This window comes from Macaca nemestrina, chromosome 8, assembly GCF_043159975.1.
Source record: "Macaca nemestrina isolate mMacNem1 chromosome 8, mMacNem.hap1, whole genome shotgun sequence".
Classification (NCBI taxonomy): Eukaryota; Metazoa; Chordata; class Mammalia; order Primates; family Cercopithecidae; genus Macaca; species Macaca nemestrina.
The window spans coordinates 113,973,234-113,998,198 of record NC_092132.1 but is presented as its reverse complement, the minus strand read 5'-3'; the positions used below and the strand labels follow the sequence as shown (position 1 = coordinate 113,998,198).

At 36.4% G+C, this 24,965-nt stretch overlaps 1 long non-coding RNA gene across 1 annotated transcript; it reads left to right on the top strand.

The window, feature by feature from the left end:
• Window positions 1-3,380: 3,380 nt before the first annotated feature.
• Window positions 3,381-24,549, top strand: LOC105476545 (uncharacterized). The gene is made up of 3 exons (XR_003016838.2): window positions 3,381-3,481; window positions 4,349-4,422; window positions 24,510-24,549. It is a non-coding gene; the product is annotated as an uncharacterized lncRNA (long non-coding RNA).
• The last annotated feature ends 416 nt before the right edge of the window (window positions 24,550-24,965 follow it).

Below are 24,965 nucleotides of genomic sequence, written 5' to 3'. Positions count from 1 at the left end.
AATAAAACCAGGTTGGACGCGGTAGCTCACGCCTATAATCCCAGCACTTTGGGAGGCTGAGGTAGATGGATCACGAGGTCAGGAGATAGAGACCATTCTGGATAACACAGCGAAACCCCATCTCAACTAAAAATACAAAAAAAAATTAGCCAGACCTGGTGGCAGGGGCCTGTAGTCCCAGCTACTCAGGAGCCTGAGGCAGGAGAATGGTGTGAACCCAGGAGGCAGAGCTTGCAGTGAGCTGAGATCCCACCACTGCCCTCCAGCCTGGGGGACAGAGGGAGGCTCCATCTCAAAAAACAAAACAAAACAAAACAAAACAAAACAAAACAAAACAAAACAAACAAACGGAAGAAAACGGCCAGGCACAGTGGCTCATGCCTGTAATCCCAGCACTTCGGGAGGCCAAGGGGGTAGATCAGAAGGTCAGGAGTTCAGGACCAGCCTGGCCAAGATGGTGAAACCCCATCTCTACCAAAAATACGAAAATTAGCCAGGTGTGGTCGTGGGTGCCTGTAATTCCAGCTACTTGGGAGACTGAGGCAGATAATTGCTTGAACTCGGGAGGCAGAGCTTGCAGTGAGCCAAGATCGCTCCACTGCACTCCAGCCTGGGCGACAGACCAAGACTCTGTCTCAAAAAAAAAAAAAAAAGATTTTTCAAACTCTCCTTTCTAGTGATGTGGTCTGGATTATGGGGATCAACTCTCCCACTGAGAACAACAAAATGATAGATTAAAAATTGTGTGATGTCTTAAAAGTATTAAAGATGTGACAGGTAGAAAAGAATCATCTGGATAAAATCAAGAGAAAGAAGGAACCTGATGAACTAATGGAGGACAAGGTCATTTTTGTTGTGAGAATGTTTGTCCACCTAAAAACACTTGACCTTTCCTCTAGATGATCTCATGGCTTACGGGGAAGGAATCCAAAACCCAGAAATATCATAGTTATAGAATCTAAACGATAACCTTTACACAGTGAGATGGGGCCCCAAACAGCCATCCTCTCAAAGTAAATGTACGCTAAAAAGAAACCCATTTCCGCCCTCAAATCCCATGGGGTTTCTAGGAACGTTGTCTTCATAATAAGTAATGATTGGAAAGGGATACTGTCACTGAGAAGTTGTAAAGAAAGCTGAAACTTTTGTGGATTTGGAGCCCAATTGATATCACCTGCGTGGCCAAAAACACTTTTAAGATCATAAATTTAATGTAAAATGTTTGAGAAGAAATAGTTCTCCTAGGCATCCTGTGTAGATGCCACTTTATCTTAGTCCTCAAAGAACACTCATGTTTCTCAAAAGCGACATAACAAAGCACATAAGGAAGAGGAAAACCCTGAGCAAGCAGCATCATAAGCAAAAGCAAATCGACGAACATCTCTCTGCACATCTTACAGGAGAATCATCAGATACAGTTTATGAAACATAGATCATAAAAATAGATGTTACTATGTACAGAGAAAAAATGACAAACTTGTAGTATCTGTCCAGAAGAGGAAACTATAAAAAGTAATCTAGCATACCAAAAATGTGCCAAATAGGAACTCTAAAAATAAAGGTTAGATTACAATCTTTGAAATTCAATAACTTAATAGATGGATTTAAAAGCAAATAAGACACAGTGAAGATAAAATAAATGAACTGGAAAGTAAGTCATAGGAAATTGAATAGAAAGCAGCATACAGAAATGAAAAGATGGAAACACAGAAGAGAACTTAAGAGATAAGTAAGAGAAAAAGAGCAAATATATTATATATTTAATTGGAGTTCTTGAAGGAAAGTAGAGAGAAGGGCAGAGTCAATGTATGAAGATGATGGCTAAGAAACTTCCAGACACAATGAAAATCATTCAAGAATCCCACTGAATCTCTAGCAACTAATTTTTAAAACATTTTTTATCTGAAGACATTCTACTGAAAGTATAGAATACCAAAGATTGAGAGAATTTCTTCATTATAGCAAAAAGAAAAGAAAAAAGAGATATAAAATGCAACAGTTAGATGTATTATTGATTTCTTAGCAGCAACAATGAAAATCAGGAGATAATAAAATAATATCTTCAACTTGCTGAAAGAAAAGTACTGCTAATCTCAAAATTCTATGTCCAGAGACCCAACCAATTTGAAAGTTACTTTTATATTCAAATGATTTTAATGAACTTTTTGAGATCAATCAGGGAAAAGAAAGGAAGTACAAATAACCAATGTCAGGCATGAAAGATCCTATAGAGCAGAAGTCAGTGTATTAGTCTGTTCTTCCATTGCTATAAGAAATATCTGAGACTGAGGTAATTTATAAAGAAAAGAGGTTTAATTGGCTCACGGTTCTGCAGGCTTTACAGGAAGCATGGCAGCACCTGCTCAGCTTCTGGGGAGGCCTCAGGAAACTTACAATCATGGCAGAAGATGAGGCGGGAACAGATACTTCACATGGTGGGCGCAGCAGCAAGAGAAATAGCTACAGGGAGGTGCTAGACCCTTTTACACAACCAGATCTCATGAGAACTCACTCACTATCACAGTAAGGGGACGGTACTAAGGCATTCATGTGAAATCTGCCTCCATGATCCATTTACCTCCCACCAAGCAGTACCTCAAAGATTAGGGATTACGATTCAACCTGAAATTTGGTGGGAACACAGATCCAAACCATATCAGTCAGAAAACTACAGTTTGCACACTTGTTAACTGTTTCTGTGAATATTTATTTGAACATAACTACATCCATTCACTTATATATTGTCTATATTGTTTTCACAACAATAGCGGAAATGATTGTGACAGAGAACACATGGCCCTCAAGCCTAAATATTTAATATCTTGTCCTTGCTGAGAAATAAGTAAACTTTGTGTATTACAATACATCTCACAAAGAAGAGGTTGTGTGAAAAAACCAAGACCCCAAATAATACACAGGAGCACAATTCCATTACACAAAAGTAGACCAAATTACACAACACTGTATAAAGCTGCATGTACAGATTGAAAACTACAAAGAAAATAGCTCCCAGAAGAGTGGATTACATTTAGGGTAAGGAAGGATGGTGTGTTTAGGAAAAGACTTGTGGGCTATGGTTTGTTAAGGTGTCTTTTGGTGATAGCAATGTTTCATGTCTTGATGTAGGTGGTGGCTATAAGTATGTTTGCTTTATGATTATTACAGTATTTGTTACTGTACATGTATGTTTTCTGTACTATTATGGAATTTTGTCCCCCTCAAACTCATATGTTCAAGAACTAACCCCCAATGTATTTGGATATATGGCCTTTAAAGAGGTAATTAAGGTTAAATGACATCATAAAGGGAAATCCCTCATCCAATATGACTGTTGTCTTAATACAAAGAAGAGTCACCAGGGATACGTGTGCACAGAGAAAAGACCATGTGAGAAGGTAGCCAACTATAAGCCAAAGAGAGAGGCCTTAGGAGAAATCGATTTAGCTGGCACCTTGATCTTGGACTTCCTTTCTCCCTAACTGTGAGGATATACATTTCTGTTTTTTAAACCACCCAGTCTGTGACATTCTGTTACAGCAACCCTAGCAAACTAATGCATGCACATTCCTGTTTATATGTTACATTTCACAATTTTTAAAATGGGGATTTTCTATGAATTTTATACATGTCACAAAAAGAGAGAGCTGTGCAAGGTCATTTTCTAAATAGTGTTTTTCTAAATAGAGGCATATTTACCCTTATATTTTGAGATCTTTTGCTTGCATGGCCCTAGGAGATATCTTTGAAATTTGTTTATATGGTCACTTTTTTTTTTTTTTTTTTTTTTTTTTGCGATGGAGTCTTGCTCTGTTGCTAGGTTGGAGTGCAGTGGCGTGATCTCGGCTCACTGCAGCCTCCGCCTCCTGGGTTCAGATAATTTCCCTGCCTCAGCCTCCCAAGTAGCTGGGACTACAGGCACTCACCACCATGCCCAGCTAATTTTTTTGTGTTTTAGTAGAGACGGGGTTTCACCATGTTGGCCAGGATGGTCTCGATCTACTGACCTCATGATCCGCCTGCGTCGGCCTCCCAAAGTGCTGGGATTACAGGTGTGAGCCACCATGCCTGGCCGGTCACATGTTTTTGTAAAACTTGCAAACCTAATGTAACCGTAATCTATTAAGATTGACCTACTTCACACCTTGCCTTGTGTCTGTTGGGCTGTGTTGGAGTGGCTATAGCAGTTGGGGAAACTGACAAGGGACAGCTCTGTGGGGGATACATTTACTTCAGGTTTAGTAGGACACATTTCTTTTGGTTCCCAGTCACTTCTGGGTATAATTTATTGTTAGCCATATGGAACCATAGCTGATATCATGATACAAATGTTGGTATCATTATATAAAAGTGCTGACCAAGGGAGATAAGTGGATAGTGAAAGAGAAACAAGTGTGAAATGTTTGAACTGCAAGCTATTCTGAGGTAACTTTTTTCTAATTGTTACCTACATAAAATTATAAGTAGTGGATTCTGTTATCACAGCACCTAGAAAAAAAAGTTTTCTCATATCAAGATGTATTCATAAGAAACATACAGTTATAAAAGCATCATACTTTTTTTCTTTTTGATAACAATTGTGCAAAATAGAATGTATCAGAATTCTTATTTGTAAGGCTTAAACCACTAGCAGTAATACGAACAGCAACTACATTTGTAAGAGCTTATATATGAAAAAATCTTGGTAGAAGGTTTCCAAATTTGGCCACCATTCTAATATTGTATGAGGTGCAACCAATATTGAGTTTTGAAGCAAAAAGAAACTTTTCTTAACCACCAATAATGAAAAGTTTTTTTATCAATCACGCTGACATAAAAACTGATTATCTTTCTATCTTCTATATAGAGAACATTATTTTAAAAATATTTGTCATATGGAAAGGCAATGAAATAATATGTAGCAAAAATGCAGAAAAGTCATTAATTATATAGGTGTGTCAGGCCATTATTAGTTGTTATTTTTTCTGAATTATATAATTTTTTAACATTACATAGATTTATAATTTGTTGTGATTAATTTCTAATTCTAAATAGAAGCTGTTATACCAAATTTGGCATCCGTAATGTTTTCTTGTTTGTTTGTTTGTTTGAGATGGAGTCTCGCTCTGTCACCCAGGCTGGATTGCAGTGGTGAGATCTCAGCTGACTGCAAGCTCCACCTCCCGGGTTCATGCCATTCTCCTGCCTCAGCCTCCCAAGTAGCTGGGACTACTGGTGCCTGCCACGATGCCCGGCTAATTTTTGTATTTTTAGTAGAGACAGAGTTTCACAGTGTTAACCAGGATGGTCTCGATCTCCTGACCTCGTGATCCTCCCGCCTCAGCCTCCCAGAGTGCTGGGATTACAGGCATGAGCCACCACGCCCGGCCCCGTAATGTTGTTGTTTAGAATGTCCCCAAAATTGTATAAGCTTCAAGTCCCATAAAACCTGGATCTGCCTTAACCTAAATAATCAGATATTTGACTGATGAATTTTCCTGTCTTCTCTGATAGTTCTGTCTTTCCTGTGATAAGATACAATTTTTCTGTAGCTCTATCTTCTCATATTTTTACACAGTAATCCTATTTGTGAAATTACCATTACTCATTGATTAGCCTCACATTGGTTAATGTTACCCTTCATGTGGAAAGAACTATTTTCTACATATTTAATTTCAAAGATGTGACCTTTAGTTACATGTCTCACAGCAAAGTAATCCTAAAATCTTAGTAACTTCAACCTTGTAAGTCTTTGACTTCACACTCTTGTATTTTAAGGGCTTTGATGTCTTCTTACTATTCTCTAGCAAAATAATTTCCTATATCTCAGATGTTTTTACTGCTACTTTAGTTCACTGCAACTTCAGTCTAATCATTTTGAACACTCCTTTAGCTTTTATTTTGGTCTGTTTTCATCTTCTTTCCAAATACTTTATTTTCCTAATAAACTATATTATTTAATGAACTCAATTCCAAGATTCCAGTTAAAAGCTCAGAAGTCAAAGGAGGGAAAAAAACAGTCTCAATTTAGACTTATCAGTCAAACACCATCTAATATACTTTCCTCTGCATGCTTGAAATAGTTTCATGGAAGGGAATTTTACAACTACTAGATGTTTTCATTTGAGAGTAACAGAAAATCTTCAACATCATTTAGAAATGAAATTAATCTACCATATACAGATGTTTAATCAAACTGTCAAAAACTTGGCATTTGCATTATTTTGTTGTTTTATAAGTACTTTGTGCCCAGTGCTGTGTTAGATGCTATAGTAGATATTAAAGAGATGATAAGATGGCATTTGCTTTCCAGAGATTATGGCTGAATTAGGATATGCAGTATGCACATATGGAGGCTGGGTGCTGGGGCTCTTGCCTGTAATCCCAGCACTTTGGGAGGCAGAAGTGGGAGGCTTGCTTGAGGCCAGGAGTTTAAGACCAGCCTGGGCAACACAGGGAGACCCCGTCTGTACGAAAAAAAAAAAAAAAAATTAGCCAGGCATGGTGTGCATGCCAGTAATCCCAACTACTGGAGAAGCTAAGGCAGGAGGATTGCTTGAGCCCAGGAGTTTGAGGCTATAGTGAGCTATGATCAAGCCACTGCATTTCAGCCTGAGTGACAGAGTGAGACCCTGTCTCTAAAAATAAAAACCAAACAAACAAAGAAAAAAAAAATGAAGTAACTAAAAATGATATAATCTAATATCAAAGCAAACAGGAAGAAGACAAGTTACTTATGAACTGGAGCGTTATGATAAATAAATTTAGATTAATAAACAGTATTGGAAATGATTTCAGAAATAAATGAGCAAATAATACAATGTTTGATATCAAACTTAGCAATAGTATTGGCAACTTACTCATCTTCCAAAGTCCAGCTTAAAATGCTGTTATACCCAGAAACTTTCCCAATCTGCCTAGTCAGAATGAATCACTTGACTCTCTGCAGTTTCTTAGCCTCTGTATTGCTCTTGAAGCACTTGCCAAACTCACATATACACAATTCACCATAACAGAGGGCACACTTCTTTTACATTAACTACAGAACTACTGTATGGTGCTTGATTCATCTTTAACTCTTGATCCCATCCATGACCTTGCAGTAATAAACCAAATAATGGATACACTCATATTGTGTAATAAACAGACTCTTTTAGTTGCAAGTGATTGAAACCCAAAATGGAAGTGTAACCAAAAATTAAATGTACTGGCTCATATAACTGAGAAGTCCAAGAGTGGGTTTGGCATTATATATGCCTTGATCAACATGCTCAAACAATAGAATTTGTGCTCTGTCTCTTCTCTCCCTCTTTTAAATATACTTTCCAGTGTACACTCTTCATTAAAATACATATGACTGACTGTTTTGATAGCTCATGAACCCTGTAGAAGTTTTATCTTTCACAGGTCCATAAATCATCTCAGGAATGGATTCTGATTGACTCAGTTGGGATCCTAGTTTTGGGAGAATTGGTGGGATATGATGATTGACCAGGTCTGGGTCCTTGTTGCCATTTGTAGCAAGGGGTAGGGTAAAGAGGATGGTTACTAGGATTGAAAAAACCACATGGGTTAAGTAAGGAAAGGACAGCTGGGCTGACCAAAATAAAAGATATCTACTCTGTGTGTGTGTGTGTGTGTGTGTGTGTGTCTGTGTGTGTGTGTCTGTCTGTGTGTGTGTGTGTGTCAAAGTCTCACTCTGTTGCCCAAGCTGTACTGCATTGGCGGGATCACAGCTCAATGCAGCCTTGACCTCCTGGGCTCAAGCAATGTTCCCACCTCAGTCTCCCAAATAACTAGGACTACAGGTGTGTGGCACCACATCCGGCTAATTTTTGTTAACAGTTGTTTTTTTTTGTTGTTGTTGTTTTGTTTTTTGTAGAGATGAGGTCTCACTATTTTGCCTAGGTTGGTCTCAAAATCCTAGCTTCAAATGATCCTTCCGCCTTGACTTGCTAAAGTGCTGGGATTACAGGAGTAAACCACCATTCCTGGCTGATGTCTACTCTAGAACGGTAAAGGGGGCTAAATGATTTCCATCACAAATGAATAGTTGAGATGTGTACAGTGCACAACAGGCATGCAATAGTCTCTTAATATTAGGAAGGACCTGTCGAAAATAAAGTGGTGAAACCATTGTAATGGTTATAATGTGAACTATGAATTAGAATGGTGGAAATAGAGATATCAAAATTACAATCCAAGTGTGAAGGTTTGAATGACTAGATTGTCCAACAGCCAATGGAAATGGAGAGCTGTCCATGTGAAAAATGTAAAGAAAAGATAAGCAAGATTAAATGACCATGGATTATGTAATAAAAAGGAAAGGATTTCACATTGAATTTTTTGCCTTTGACAGATATTTAGAAAAAGGGGATATGAATATGTTTTGTTTTAAATAAAATATTTAATTAAGATGGATGATCAGATATCTTAAAATACATATCCTCTGAGCAGCATGGAAGGTGGAATTTAGCTTGAGTAAAAGATAATGGGTAAAATAATACAGGAGACATCTTTAGTATTAATTTGATAGTTGAAGCCATGATATTTTCTGAAAGCACTATCTGAAAAAGCCACGGAGTATGAAACTAACAATTACTGTTGGATTTTTCCTGAGGGAGATCAATTTCAACAGAGAAGAAGAGAAAGATGCCCAGTTGCAAGGGCTCAGGGAGCAAGAAAGACCATAGAAGTTTATGCTTCTTTGCTATGTTTGGCTCTAAAGAAGAAAGTTATGAAGATAACATTTCTGTAAATGTCAGCAAAGTCACATTGAAATTATCTTTTTGTAAGAGGCAGTGATTAAAAAGACAGAAGATAAATATTATAACATGAATCCTTAATGGAAGGGAAGATTAAGAATCAGTGCCAAAAGGAAGGCTTATTTTTGCTTGATCTTGCAGGGGAAGATGACAGAGGTATACTGATTCTCCAGAGGAGATAAAGGAAGATGCTGTGTCTCACTGTCTGCTAATACTGCCACTGTTGAGGGAAGACATTAGCTTAAAAGTGTTAGGATTATGGAGAAATAAGGGGGAAATTTCCAAAATTTTTAGATGAAAGATACTATTTGATTCTTCTGAAGTTTTGAAGTCCCACAGGATGCAAGTGCTACTCTCAAATGTCCTAAGTGGAGGTTAAAACAGAGGGCTTTTTTTTTTTTTTTTTTTTTTTTTAAACAATGAGGAAAACGCTCAAGGATTTGCTCAGGATTTGGAGCTACGCTCTTCTTGACCATGTACACCCCTCCAATAATCTCTATATAGAATATTGGGAAGGAGTATGATGATTGTTGCTGTCATATGAGCAGCTAGGTAGCAATTAGTCATATTTAGCTAATTAGGAGCCTAGTTTCTTGAGTCTGAATTCCAGACCACCTCTAAGTAATCATGTGATTTTAGAGAAGTTTCTTAACCTCCGCTGCCTCAGATTTTCCAGATGTAAAATGGTTAATAACAGTAACCTGTGTTAACCAGGTTACATCCTCCTAACCTGATGGCCTTTCATTAGTTTTACTAGGTGGTTTAGTTTTGGGGAAAGGCTATTACCATTTAAACTACAAACTAAATTTCTCTCAGAGTTAGCTTAGCACAAATCCAGTAATGACCAAGAGCAGTTTGGGGATTAAAGGCAAGATGAGGGTTGGTTAGATCACATCTCTTTCATTGTCATAATCTTCTCATTGTTATAAGTTTTGCAAAGGTGATTTCATTTCTGGAATGTCATAGAAATGGAATCACAGCATATAGCTGTTTTATCCTAGATTTTTTTTTTTTTTTTGGCATAACATTGTGTATTTGAGATTTATCTATACTGAATTACTATTAGGTTGGTGCAAAAGTAGTTGCAGTTTTTGCCATTACTTATAATTACTTATAAGTAATTTCTTTTGCACCAACATATCAACAGTTCATTTTTTATGTTTTTTTACTAATATTTAATTTTATAGATGTATTATAATTTATTTATCCATCCTCTAGTTAATGACAACTTGGATTATTTCCAATTTTGGCAATAAAACTACTAGAAAAAAAAATATGGTTTTTCTGTAAATACAGTTGCCCTTCATTTCCATGAGTTCTGAATCCATGAATTCACACAACCACAGACTGAAAATATATTAAAAACAATTTTAAAAATGCAAATACAAAAGCGATAAAGTATAATGACAACATACATAGCATTTACATTGTATTAGCTATTATACTCTAATCTAGGCAACCAGGTAACATAAGTATTATAATCTAATCATTCGGGTAATCTAGAGATGATTTAAAGTATACAAAAGGATGTGTGTAGGTTATATGTAAACACTAGACCATTTTCTATAAGTTACATGAGTACCTGTGGATTTTGGCAACTGAGGGGGTCTTGAAACCAATTCCCCATCAATACCAAAGGATAACTACATATGTTTCTATTTCTCTTGAGTAAATCCTAGGAGTGAGATTTCTGGGTCACATGATAAGTAAATCTTTAACTCTATAAGAAATTGCCAAACTGTTTTCCAAAGTATCAATTCTGCATTTCCGTTAGTAATGTATGAGAGTCACATATGTGGTGTATCTTTGCAGGCACTTTATTGTCAGTGTCTTTTAATTGAAACCATTCTAATAGGAGTTTAGTTGTAACATACTGTGGCTGTAATTTGCATTTCCCTATTGAATAATGATGTTCAGCATCTTTTCATGAGCTTATTTATCCATTTATCATTTTGGAGGAAGTGCCTGTATAAATCTTTTGCTCATTTTTATTGGGTTATTTGTTTTCTTATTGCTGAGTTGTAAAAGTTCTGAATGTATGTTATGGATACCAGTCCTTTATCAGACATCTGTTTTGCAAATATTTTCCCAGAGTCTGCAACCTTTTTATTTTCTTAACATTATCCTTCAAAGAGCAGACATTTTTAATTTTGATGAAGACCAATTTATCTATTTTTTCTTTTGTAGTTTGTGCTTTCTTGTTTTATTTAAGAAATATTTGCCTCACTCAAGGTTCCAAAGAATTTTTTTTTCTTCTAGACGTTTTATAAATTCAGTTTTTACATATAGGTCTACAATCCATTTTGAGTTAATTTTTTAATGTAATGGTGGGTAAGGGTCATGGATCACCATTGTGGATATGGATATTCAATTTTTCAATAAGAAAAATCTTTCTCATATGAATTGCCTTGGTATCCTTGTCAACTGACCATATTATGTGTGGGTGTATTTCTAGATTCTTTTCTTTTCTTTTTTTTTTTTTAATCTATGTATCTATTACTATGGATGTAACAAATTGTCTTAATAACGGTGGCTTTAAAGTAAGGCAGGTAGCGTGAGTTCTGTAACTTTGTTTTCTGTGTTTTAACTATTCTAGTTCCATGAGATTTCCATGTAAATTTCAGAATCAGTATATTGATTTCTGTAAAACAAAAGCCTGATGGAATTTTAGGATTTCATTGAATCTATAGGTAAAATAAGGGAGAATTGACATAATAACAATACTGAGTCTTCTAATGTTTTAAAAATGTAAATCATCTAGGAAAGGATTGAGCCCTCTAATGCAGGGGTTCCCAGCTCCCGGAACACAGACCAGTACTTGTCCTAACAGAACCAGGCTGCACAGCAGGTGAGCTGTGGGCAAGTGAGCATTACTGTCTCCTGTCAGATCAGCAATGGCATTAGATTCTCACAGGAGTACAAACCCTACTGTGAATTGTGCATGCGAGGGATCTAGGTTGTGTTCTCCTTATGATAATCTAACTAATACCTGATGATCTGAGGTAGAGCAGTTTCATCCAGAAACCATCCCTCCCCACCCACCCCATGGAAAAAACTGTCTTCCATAAAAGCAGTCCCTGGTGCCAAAAAAGTTGGGGACTGCTGTTCTAATATATGAGCACAGTATGCTTTCTTTCTTTCTTTCTTTCTTTCTTTCTTTCTTTCTTTCTTTCTTTCTTTCTTTCTTTCTTTCTTTCTTTCTTTCTTTCTTTCTTTCTTTCTTTCTTTTTCTTTCTTTCTTTCTTTCTTTCTTTCTTTCTTTCTTTCTTTCTTTCTTTCTTTCTTTCTTTCTTTCTTTCTTTCTTTCTTTTCTTTCTTTCTTTCTCTCTTTCTTTCTCCCTTTCTTTCTCTCTCTTTTTTTTGTTGTTGTTGTTGAGATGGAGTCTTGCTCTGTCGCCCAGGCTGGAGTGCAGTGGCCTGATCTCGGTTCACTGCAAGCTCCGCCTCCTGGGTTCACGCCATTCTCCTGCCTCAGCCTCCCGAGTGGCTGGGACTACAGGCGCCCACCACTGTGCCCGGCTAATTTTTTGTATTTTTTCTAGAGATGGTGTTTCACCATCTTAGCCAGGATGGTCTCCATCTCCTGACCTCGTGATCCGCCTGCCTCAGCCTCCCAAAGTGCTGGGATTACAGGCGTGAGCCACCGCACCCTGCTGCTTCTTTATTTTTTTAGTCATTTTGTATTTCTCTCATCAATGCTGTACAGTTTTTAATAAATCTTGTACATACTTTGTTAGATTTATCCCTATCTCCCATTGTGGTGCTATTGTAAATAATACTTAAAATTTTTCAATTTCTAATTATTTACTGCAAATATGTAGAAATGTCATTGATTTCTATATATTGCCCTTGTGTTCTGCAACTTCACCAAAGTCAATTATTAGTTCCAGCAGCTTTATTGTAGATCCCCTGTCTTTGTGATTTTCTACAGAGACAATTAGATCTTCTGTGAATAAAGACTATTTCATTTATCTTTTTCAATTATATATGCATTATTAAAAAATTTATTATATGCCTTCTATTATATGTTGAAAGGAATGATGAGAATAACATTCTTACCTCATTGCTGATTTCAGGGGAAAGCATTCCATCTGTTACCGTTATGTGTGGAATGTGTTTGTAGATTTTTTCATAGATACCCTTTATAAAGTTGAGAATGTTCCCTTTGAGTCCTACTTTGGTTAGGTTTTTTCCATGTTTTGTTTTGTTTTTTAAACCATGAATAAATGTTAAAATTTGTCAAATGCCCTTTGTGCCTCAACTGAGATTATCATTTTTTTTTCCTCCATTAGTCTGTTAATATGGTGAATTAAACTTACTGATTTTCACATGGACCTAATCTTGCTTTCCTACGATAAACCTCATTGTATCAGGTTCTATTATTCTTTGAATATGTTTCTTAATTTAATTTTCTTTTTCTTTTTTTTTTTTTTTTTTTTGGGACAGGGTCTCACCCTGTTGCCCAGGCCTCAGTGCAGTGGCACAATCTTGGCTCACTGCAGCTTCTGCCTCCCAGGCCCAAACAATGATTCCAGCCTCCCAAGTAGTTGGGACTACAGGTCACACCACCCTGTCCAACTAATTTTTTTTTTTTTTTTTTTGGTAGAGGTAGGGGTTCATTGCATTTCCCAGACAGGTCTTGAACTCCTGGGCTCAAGTGATCCACCCACCTTTGCCTCCCAAAGTGCTGGTATTGCAGGTGTGAGCCACTGCACCCAGCCTAATCTGCTAATTTTTTAAAAAGAATTTTTGCCTCAGTGTTTATGAGGGATATCGGTTTATAGTATTGTCAAGTAGATAAATAGTAAAAATCACAAATGTACTTTTAAATTGTATTGTAAAGACATAACAACCAAAAAACAAAATTAATTTTAATAATGTAATTTATTTAATATAAATATTACCAATAGTTATATTATATCAATGTAAAATATTGATGAAACATTTTGTATTTCTTTCATACTAAGGCTTTGAAATGTGGTGTCTATTTTCTAATTACAGCACATCTTAATTTGGGTTAGCAACATTTCAAGTGCAGAATAGGTACATTTTGCTGTTGGCTACAATATTGCATAATGCAGCTGTGAGGTTTTCTTTTCTTGACAATTTTTGTTTCATCTTGGTACCAGGGTAACGTTGGCCTCATAAATGAGTTGGAAAGTACTTCCTCCTTTTATAATTTCTGGAAGAATGTTTGCAGAATTGGACTTATTTCATCTTTAAATGAAGTTTTCCTGTTAAGTATCTGGCCTGAAGTTTTCTTCGTTGAAAGATGTTTATGAATTCAATTTCTTCAATCAATATAGGACTTTTCCAGCTATCCAATTATTTTCTATCGAGCTTTGGTAGGAAATCAGGGAGTTTTTCCATTGCATCTAAGTGTCAAATTTATTGACAAATAGCTGTTCATAATGCTCCCATAATATCCTTTTAATGTCTTTAGAATTTATAGTAATGTCCTTTCTTTTACTTATGATATTGATAATTTCTCTTTTTCTTTTCTCTTTTTAATTAACTTTATTTTTAGAGCAGTTTTAAGTTCAGAGCAAAATTTCGAGGAAGGTACGGAGATATCTCATATACACCCTGCCCCCACACACGCATAACTTACTCCCATTATCAATATTTCTCATTAGAGTGGTACATTTGCTACAATTAATGAATCTGCACTGACACATCATTATCACCCAAAGACCATAATTTGCATTGGGGTTCATTTTTGGTGTTGTATATTGGGTTATTTGGACAAAAATATAATGACATATATCCTCTATTTTAGTATCATACAGAGTTGTGTTGCTACTCAAAAAATCCTCTGTGTTCTGCCATTCATCCCTAGCTCTGAACACCTGGCAACCACTAATCTTTTCATGCTCTTCAAAGTCCTGACTTTTCCCAAATGCCATGTAGTTAAAATCAGACAGTATGTCACCTTTACAGACTGGTTTCTTTCACTTACTAATAAAGATTGAAGTCTCCTCCAGCCTTTTCGTGGCTTCATAGCTCATTTCTTTTTAGTGCTAAGTGTTCCATTGTCTGGATGTACCACAGTTTACTTACCACTCACCTGTTAAAGGATATCTTGGTTACTTCCAAGTTTTGCAATTCTGAATAAAGCTACTATAAGGGTCTGCATGAAAGTTTTTGCAAAGACATAAATTTCCCACTCATTTGGGTTAAAATACCAGGAAGCATGAGTGGTGGTAAGTGTAAATTTAGTTTGGTAAGAACAGTTTTTCAAAGTGGCTATACCATTTTGCATTTCCAACATCAATGATGAGGGTTCCTGTTCCTCCACATCCTTACCAGCATTTGGTGTTGTCAGTGGTCTGAATTTTGGCTATTCTAATAGGTATACAGTGGTATTTTACTGTTGTTTTAATTTGCATTTCCCTGATGACATACTATGTGGAGCATATTTTCAAATGCTTAATTGCTATATATGTATCTTTTTTTTTTTTTTTTTTTGAGACAGTCTCACTCTGTCGCCCAGGCTGGAGTACAGTGGCAAATCTTGGCTCACCACAACCTCTGCCTCCCGGGTTCAAGCGATTCTCCTGCCTCAGCTTCCTGAGTAGCTGGGATTACCGGTGTGTGCCACCACACCCAGCTAATTTTTGTATGTTTTAGTGGAGATGGGATTTTGCCATGTTGGCCAGGCTGATCGTGAACTCCTAACTTCAGGTGATCCACCTGCCTTGACCTCCCAAAGTGCTGGGATTACAGGCATGAGCCACCATGCCCAGCCCGTATGTGCATCTTCTTTGGTGAGATGTCTATCTGTTAAGTTCCTTGGCCCATTTTTTAGTTGGGTTGTTTTGTATTTTCTTCACTTTTCTTTCTTTTTTTTTTTTTTTTTTTGAGACAGAGTCTCTCTTGACCGGGATGGAGTACAGTGGTGCAATGAAGGCTCATTGCAGCCTTGACCTCCCAGGCTCAAGTGATCCTCTCACCTCTGCCTTCTGAGTAGCTGGGACCACAGGTGTGTGCCACCACACCCAGTAATTCTGTTGTTGTTGTATCTTTTTGTAGAGATATGATTTTCCTGTGTTGCCCAGGCTGGTCTCAAACTCCTGGGCTCAAGCAATCTGCCTGACTCAGCCTCCCAAAGTGCTGGCATTACAGGCGTGAGCCACTGCACCTGGCCAGCTTGTATTTTCAGTCTCTTGTCAGTGTCTTTCACAGAGCAGGGATTCTTATTTTAATAAAGTCTAGTTTATCATTTTTTTCTTTCATTGATCATGGCTTTTGTGTCATATCTAAAGAGTCATTATATAACCCAACACCATCTAGATTTTCCTCTATGTTATCTTCTGGGAGTTTTATAGTTTTGCGTTTTGCATTTTATATTTAGGTCTGTGACTCATTTTAAGCAAATTTTTGTGAAGGGTGTGAGGTCAGCATCTAGAATCATTTTTTTTTTTAACATGTGGATGTACAGTTGCTCTAGCACCATTCATTGAGAAGACATTGTTTCTACATTGTATTGCTGTTGTTCTTTGGTTAAATATCAGTTGACTATATTTATGCTAATTTATTCCTCAGATATCTATTCTTTTTCGTTGATCTATTTGTCTATTCTTTCACCAATACCACACTGTCCTAATACTATAGCTTTATAATAAGTCTTGATATCAGGTAGTGTCACTCTTTCAACTTTGCTCTTCTCTGTGAATATTGTGTTGGTTGTTCTGGGGCTTTTATCTTTCCATATAAACTTTAGAATCAGTTTGTCAATATCCACAAAATAATCTACTGATAGTTTGATTGAAACTGCACTGAATCTATACATAAATTTAAGAACAACCAAAATCTTGACAATATTGAGTTTCCCTATCTTTGACTTTTTTATGATCTTAGTAGGCAAGCTTCTAGTTTCTCATCATTAAACATTATGTGAGCTGTAGGTTTATTGTTGATATTCTTTAATAAGTTGAAAGTTTTCCTCTATTTTGAGTTTGATTAGAGTTTTTATCATGAATAAATTACTAATTTTGTCAAATGCTTTTTTCTGTGTCTGTGGATATGATTATGTAGTTTTTCTTCTTTAACCTATTAATATGATAGATTATATTAATTGGTTTTCAAATTTTTAACCAGTCTTTCATACCTGAGGTCCTAAGTCCCACCGAGTTATGGTATGTAGTTATTTTTATACATTGTTGGTTTGGATTTACTAATATTTTATTGAGGATTTTTGCATCTAGGTTCTAGAGAGGTATTGGTTATAATCTTCTTTTCTTATAATGTCTTTGGTTTTGGTATAGGGTATTGCTGACCTTCTAGAATAAGTTAGGAAGTCTTTCCTCTGCCTCTGTCTTCTGAAAGACATTGTAGAAAGTTGGCATTATTTCTTCTTTAAATGTTTTATAGAATTCCCCAGCAAACTCTTCTAGGCCTGGTGTTTTCTGTTTTCAAAGGTTATTAGATATTAATTTAATTTCTTTAATGGATATAGGACTATTCAGATTATCAACTTCTTCTTGTATGAGTTTTGACAGATTATGTATTTAAGGAATTTATTTATGAGTTTTTGCTTCATGTGTTTTGATGCTGTGTTGTTAGACATGCACACACACTAATGATTGTTATGTCTTCTTAGAGAATTCACCCTTTATCATTATGTAATGCCCCTCTTTATCCCTACAACTTTACTTGCTTTGAAGTCAGCTATATCTAAAATTAATATAACTACTTCTACTTTCTTTCAATTAGTGTTAGCATGATATATCTTTCTCCATATATTTACCTTTAATCTAAGGTCTTTATGTGTAAAGTGGGTTTTTTGTAGACAACATATAGTTGTATTTTGATCTGCTCTGATAATTTCTATCTTTGAATTCATGCATTTAGACCATTGACACTCAAAGTTCTTGATGTAGGTGGATTAATATCTACCACATTTATTACTGGTTTGTATTTTGTTGATCTTTTTTGCTTATTTTTTCCCACTCATCCACTCTTTTTCTGCCTTCTGTGATTTTACATTGTGTATTTTATATGATTTTATATTATTTCATTTTCTCTCTTTTATGCTTCTTTTTTCACTTTTTTTTAGTGGTTGCCCTAGAGTTTCCAATATACATTTACAACTAATCCAGATTAACTTTTAAATAATACTTTGCCATTTCACAAGTAGTGTTAATACTTTATGAAAATAATCCTAATTCCCCCCTTCTGACCCGAATGTCATTGCTAGCGTTCATTTCAATATATATATTAAACTGAATTATATATATATATTATATATACAAAAACATACATACATATATAAGCATATGCAATTGAATACATTATCATCATTATGATTTTGAACAAATTATTATCTGTTAGATCTATAAAGAATAAGAAAAATGTTTGTATTTTACCTTCACTTTTTTTTCTTCAATGCTTTTCCTTTCCTTATATAGATCTGAATTTCTGACCTATATCATTGTCCTTCTCTCTCAAAAAAGTTCTTTTCACATATCCTGCAACATAGGTCTACTGGCGATAAAGTCTCTCGATTTTTGTTTGTTTGCTTGTTTGAGAAAGGATTTATTTCTCTTTCACTTTTGAAGGATCATTTTATAGGGTACAGAACTGTACATTGGTGGGTTTTTTTTTTTCTTTCAACACTTTAAATATTTCCTTCCACTCTCTTGTTTGCATGGATTTTGGGAAGCTAAATGTAATTATTATCTTTGCTGTAGTATAGGTAAGGTGTTTCTTTTCTCTGGCTTCTTTCATAATTCTTTCTTTATCTTTGATTTTCTGTAGTTTGAATATGATATGCTGAGGTGTAGAGATCTCTGTTGTGTAATTTTAGGGGGGAATTTACCCTATTTTTGTTTTCTGAGTTTCCTCAATATGTGGTTCGGTATCCAAATTAATTTGGGGAAAATCTCTATCATGATTGTCTAAACATATCTTCTGATCCATTCTCTCTTTTTTCTTCTGATACTCCCATACGTAGATTTACACCTTTTGTAGTTGCCCCACCGTTCTTGGATATTCTGTCCTATTATTTCCAGTCTTTTGTTCTTTTTGCTTTTTAGTTTTGGAGGTTTCTATGGAAATGTCCTAAAACTCAGAGATTTTATTCTCAGCCATGTCCAGTCTACAAATAAGTCTATCAAATGCATTCTTCATTTCTGTGACAGTGATTCTGATCTCTAGCATTTCTTTTTGGTTCGTTCTTAGAATTTCATGTCTCTACATGCATTGTCCATCATTTCCTATAAACTATCCATTAAAGCCTCTAGTATATTTGCCATCGTTGTTTTAAATGCTGTCTGATCATTGCAGCATCCCTGTGATATCAGAGTCTGCTTTCGATGCTCATTTTGCCTCTTCAAACTGTGTTATTTGCCTTTTAGTACGCTATTTAATTATTTCTTGACAGCAACAAATAAAAGAAACTTCTGTAGCTAGGCCTTTAGTAATGTGGAGGTGTGGTGTGTGGGAGGGGAAGCATCCAATAGTCCTATGATTGGGTCTCAGTCTTCTAATGAGCCTCAGTCAGACTGTGAACTCCACACATGCTTCTGCATCCCCCTCCCACCTCATTGTCTCAGCTGGAAGAGTCTGGACTTGGCCTTTGCCTTTCTCCTGCTCAGTAAGGCTTTGATAACATCCCAGTGGGTGAGGTTCTGGTAAAATAGTTTCTCCTGAGGGCAGATTTTGCTAAGAAGATTATAATTCTGTGGGCTATTTCAAAATGGTTTATTTTCCCCTCTCCATGAAGGAAGCATAAGGGAATTTTTCTATGCCATTTATTATGAGAACAGGCTGAACTCCTGAAGGTAAAACTCACAAGAGTGTGGAAGCCCCCATATAGTCATATGATATGGTTTGAATGTTTGTCTCCTGAAAATCTCGTGTTAAAATGTGACCTCCAATGTTGGAGGTGGGGCCTGGTGGGAGGTGTCTGGGTCATGGGGGCAGATTCTTCATGAATGGCATGGTGCCCTCCCCATGGTAATGAGTCCATGTGAGAGCTGATTATTTAAAAGAGCCTGGGACTTTCCCCTTCTCTCTTTTGCTCCCTCTCTCACCTGCCATGTGACATGCTGGCTCCCCTTTTGCCTTCTGCCATGATTGCAAGCTTCCTTAAGACTCTCACTAGAAGCAGAGGCTGGCATTACACTTCTTGTACAGCCTGCAGAACTGCAAGCCAATTAAACTTTTTGCCTTTATAAATTGCCCAGTCTCAGGTATTCCTTTATAGCAATGCAAAAGTGCCTAAGACACTGAGCCTCCCTGGAGTTTTTAATTCTCAGAGTTGTTCACAGTGAGCCTCTAGCAGTTCATCAGTTACAGTTCAGGTTTTCCTACCCTGGCCCTGGTTCCTATGGAGGGTTCTGCTTGTGAGTTTCTGCCCCAGCAAGTCATAATTCTCTGTATTCACCTGCCTCTCTAATTTTGGGGGCCATAATTTATCTTGTGATATCACTTACCTCACGGATCTAAAAAAGTTGTTTTTTCAGTGTGTTCAGCTTTTTACTTATTGTTAGGATACAGTGACAACTTCCAAGCTTCTCTGATGCTGTACCAGCAACTAGAAAGCTTCTCTAGTTTTTATTTTTGATCTGTATACTCAAATGTTTATCGATCGTACTCCTCTTTTCAAAGACCCAAATTTGGTTTCCTTGGTTCCCTCTTACTGTTTTTCTGTTCTCAATTTTATTGATTTCTGCCATTATCCTTATCATTTCCTTTCTTCTGCTTGCTTTGTTCTTAATTTGAACCCTTCTCCTTTCCCATCTTCCAGTTTCTTATGGTAGATGCTTTAATCATTAATTTGAAAGCTTCCTTCCTTTCTGAAATAAACGTGTAAAGCTTTAAGTTTCCCTCAAAGCACGGCTTTAGTTGTATTCCACGGGTTTTTTTTTCATATATTTTTAAGTTCTTTTGTTAGGTTGGAACCACATAGAATTGGTACATCTTCTCTGTGAATTGGACTTTTTATCAATCAGTTACTCATGAAATAAAATACATTATGTACTGACAATAAAACTGATGTACTTCAGGGACTATTTTTCATACATGACTTAGTGAATGAGTTTATTATTTATGAAAGCAAATTTTTTTAAGTTGCTGAAATTTTAGTTTACTTATATTTACTTATATTTAGTTGTATATATTTAAGATATATAAAACTTTAACAGGTATAAATGTCAAAATTGAAACTTATGAAACAGATATGGGAAATATACCAGTTATATTTTCAGTATACACCTTTGTGTCCCATAGCCCCTTGAGCATATCTCAATTATGAATTCTATATTTGCTTGTTCTTTTTTTTTTTTTTTTTTTTTTTTTCCGACGGAGTCTCACTCTGTCGCCCAGGCTGGAGTGTAGCCGTGCGATCTCAGCTCACTGAAAGCTCTGCCTCCCGGGTTCACACCATTCTCCTGACCCAGCCTCTCGAGTAGCTGGGACTACAGGCGCCAGCCACCACGCCTGGCTAATTTTTTGTATTTTTACTAGAGATGGAGTTTCACCATCTTAGCCAGGATGGTCTCCATCTCCTGACCTCGTGATCCGCTGGCCTCGGCCTCCTAAAGTGCTGTGGTTACAGGCGTGAGCCACTGCGCCTGGCCTCTCTTGTCTTCTTATATACATACCTGGGACAAAAACTGCCTCTTAATCTCTGATGCTCAGCCCAATAACTGATTCAGAGAAGGTATTTAATAAGTAGAACTACATAAATGCATAATTAATTACTCAGGCTTTCCGCATTTTGCAGAAGACTTTATTTTAAATACTGAGCTCTCCTAAGATATTTCTTTGAGTTTCATGTTATGATGTACCAATCACCCCATTCTGCCATTGTTTCAGCATTGAAAGTCTTGCCTTTCGGATACAGTGGCTCATGCCTGTAATCCCAGACTTTGGGAGGCTGATGCTGGTGGATCACTTGAGGCCAGGAGTTTGAGACCAGCCTGGCCAATTCTGTCTCTACTAAAAATGCAAAAATTAGTCAGACGTTGTGGCGGACACCTGTAGACCCAGCTACTTAGGAGGCTGAAGCAAGAGAATCGCTTAAACCCAGGAGGCAGAGATTGCAGCAAGCCGAGTTGTGCCACTGCACTCCAGCCTGGGTGATAGAGTGAGACTCTGTCTCAAAAGAAAAAAGTCTTGCCTCTCAGGAATGTAGCCCCTCAGTCCTGGGAAACCTGGGATGGTTAGTCACCTAATAGCTTCTCAGAGTGAATTGGAATGCTTAAAATGAGAACAAAATAGTGTGACTTGAAATGATACTTTTAAAGTTGTAAGGCTGATGTCAGTTGGAATAGTCAAATGAGTATAATTAAATCACGAAGTTCATTCCCATGATTTTTAAGCTGGGCACAGAGGTATTTAAAACTTATAATTTGAATTAATAATGATTATACATTTCATTTTATTTTCCTGTGGAAATGTGTCCTTCCTTTGTAAAAAAAAAAAAAAAAAATAGCTTTTCAAGACTTGTTTTGGTTGACTCTCGATTCACAGGAGGTCAAGAAGGCAAAATTGAGTTTTAAAATGCTGTTTCTCCTTGGCATTACAGCTAACCAGATAAAAAGTAGAACACTGACTTAAGAAGCCAGCTGGGTGTCTGAATAATGCCACACAGCATGTACTTGACAGAGTTACCTCCATTTTGTGTTAACCATTTCTAAGGGAAAAAAAAGTAGGCTTAATTTCATTGGAGCGAACTGATAGAATAAGCTAACGGGTTTTTTTTTTTTTTCTTTTTTTGACAGTGATTATTCATAATCTCACTTTCCCTTCTATAAACCCCAATTTCAATACCTTCCTCTGTTTTTCAGCAAAGTGTTTTTTAATATTGCAACAGGATATTATGCAAATATAAATCACAGTGGATTGGACTATTTCCTTAGTAGCAAAAGCAATGTTCTTGCTGGGATGATAAGTGTAAATGTCTCTAATTATCCTTTACTACACAGCAGTCTGAGAAAAAAAATCAGGCTACAATTAGAAAAATCAGCTAGACTGTATATGTTGAAAAATAAATTGTTAATTTAATTCATAAAGAACAAAGCAGTTAATTACTTTATGGGACAAACTTTATTGGTCTTTTCCAATTTCAAATGTATATGTATGTGATATAATTATCTGTATCTTTCACATAGCTTATAGATTCCAACAAAATAATGATTCTTGCATAATTAAGAAACAATGCTGAGATATAAAAGTCAGGCAGACACAGTGGCTCATGCCTATAATCCCAGCACTTTGGGAGGCCGAGGTGGGCAGATCACCTGAGGTCAGAAGTTCAAGACTAGCCTGGCCAACATGACGAAACCCCATCTCTACTAAAAATACAAAAAACCATTCGGTCGTGGTGGTGCGTGCCTGTAGTCCCAGCTACTCAGGAGGCTGAGGCACAAGAATTGTTGAACCTGGGAAGCAGAGGTTGCAGTGAGCCAAGATTGCGCCACTGCACTCCAGCCTTGGAGACAAAGTGAGACTCGGTCTCAAAAAAAAAAAAAAAAAAAAAGTCGTAAGTCAATACCATAGATGAAGCCCGGAGATGAACACCAATGCAGAATGACTGTAAATGTCATCTGTTTATTCTGCTTCTTTCTATTTTTAAATAAAAAGATGGAAGGTAAGATGTAATTCTTAGTTTCAAAATTTGTAAAGAGATAATTGAAATGTGCCTATTAGATCCTTATATCTTCATGGCTCTGTCAGTTCAAGAAAATGTTTTGGCAGCCAAGACAAAATAAGGGATGGAGAAAACTATATGATAGGCTCAGGTGTATTGTCCAAAATTCCACTGCAGTACGTATTTTGTTCTTTTTTCTAAGTACGAATAAGGAGATTTTGCTGACTTTTCAGAAGTAACCAAAGGCATTTCCTTGTTCCTAAAATCATTAACAACAGTAGTTAACATAGATCGAGTGCTTACTATATGCCAAGCTAATCATGTGTAGGAGGGACTTAGTATTATTGTACCAATTTTAGAAATTTAAACAACAAACAAAGAAACCCTCAGACCTCGCTTAACTTGATTGTTCAGAGATTCACAGCTGGTAAATGGAAAAACCAGCTTTGAAGCTCCTGGTGCCTGAACAAAGCCGGTGTTCTGTACCAAAGCCTCTCTACTAGGAAGGACTTCATATGCATCTATAGGAAGCTCTGTGTCCACATTTTATGCTGACACAGGTCCTGAGACTGGTATGAGATTGGGATATTCTTTTGGTTTGTGAGCAGATTTATAACGTGTGTATTTTTCAAAAAACGTCTTAACATTATCTCCAACTATCTCATATTAAATTATGGTGTCTCATACATGAGATAAATTTGTAACAGATTTCTCACTCATGCATAATTAACCAGCCCTTCACAAAACATTTATAGGTAGTTTAGTATAGAAAGAAAGACTTTAGGATCATTACCATCTGTAACTTAGATGGCTGAAGACAACCATTTGTCATTGACACCTAATACATCCTATCCTATAGGTCATGAAATGTCCTACTTATTTTCTATCCAATCTCACTTGATAACTGCACTGGTTCTTCCCACAACTTATTCTCTTACATGCACTGTTGCTTCTTATAGATTTATTTATAGGCACATAACATCCTTTCAGTCATTTCAGTTAAGTAGTCTCTATAAAAAATAAGTTGTGCTGAATTGCTTCAATAAACCTTAGCTACCTTGTGATAGAGAGACCTTTTGGCTTCATAAGCTGGTCAAATTAATGACTTTAAAAAATCATTTGAGTATGTGCTACATTCTAAGATGCTCTATTCTCTAAATCCTTTCTAGGATGATTGGAAGAAATCCAAGGTAGAATTGTACATCTGAAAATAAGACTTGAGGTTTAGTCTGTAAATTATTTAATTTGTACCTCAGCGTTTTCGTTTTTTAACTCTTACTCTAAACAGTGTCTGCTTATTTGTTTTGGTTTGTTTCCTTTTTAAAAAAAATTTCTGGTTAAACCTAGAGTAAAATAAACATCCAAACAAACATCAGAGGTAGTGTGGGAGAGAAAAAAGTCTAATAAATCCATTCACTCTAATAGAAAGAAGAAAGTCAGACACAAAACAGGAAATGACTGAGCAAGGTTACACTGTGCAGTTCCCTTTCTCCAATATGTAGCCGTTAGCCAGATATGGCTACTGAGCCTTTGAATTACGGGTTATTTATTTATTTATTTTTAAATTGTATTTAAAGTCTTTCTCTGTCACCCATGCTGGAGTGCAGTGGTAAGATCTTAGCTCA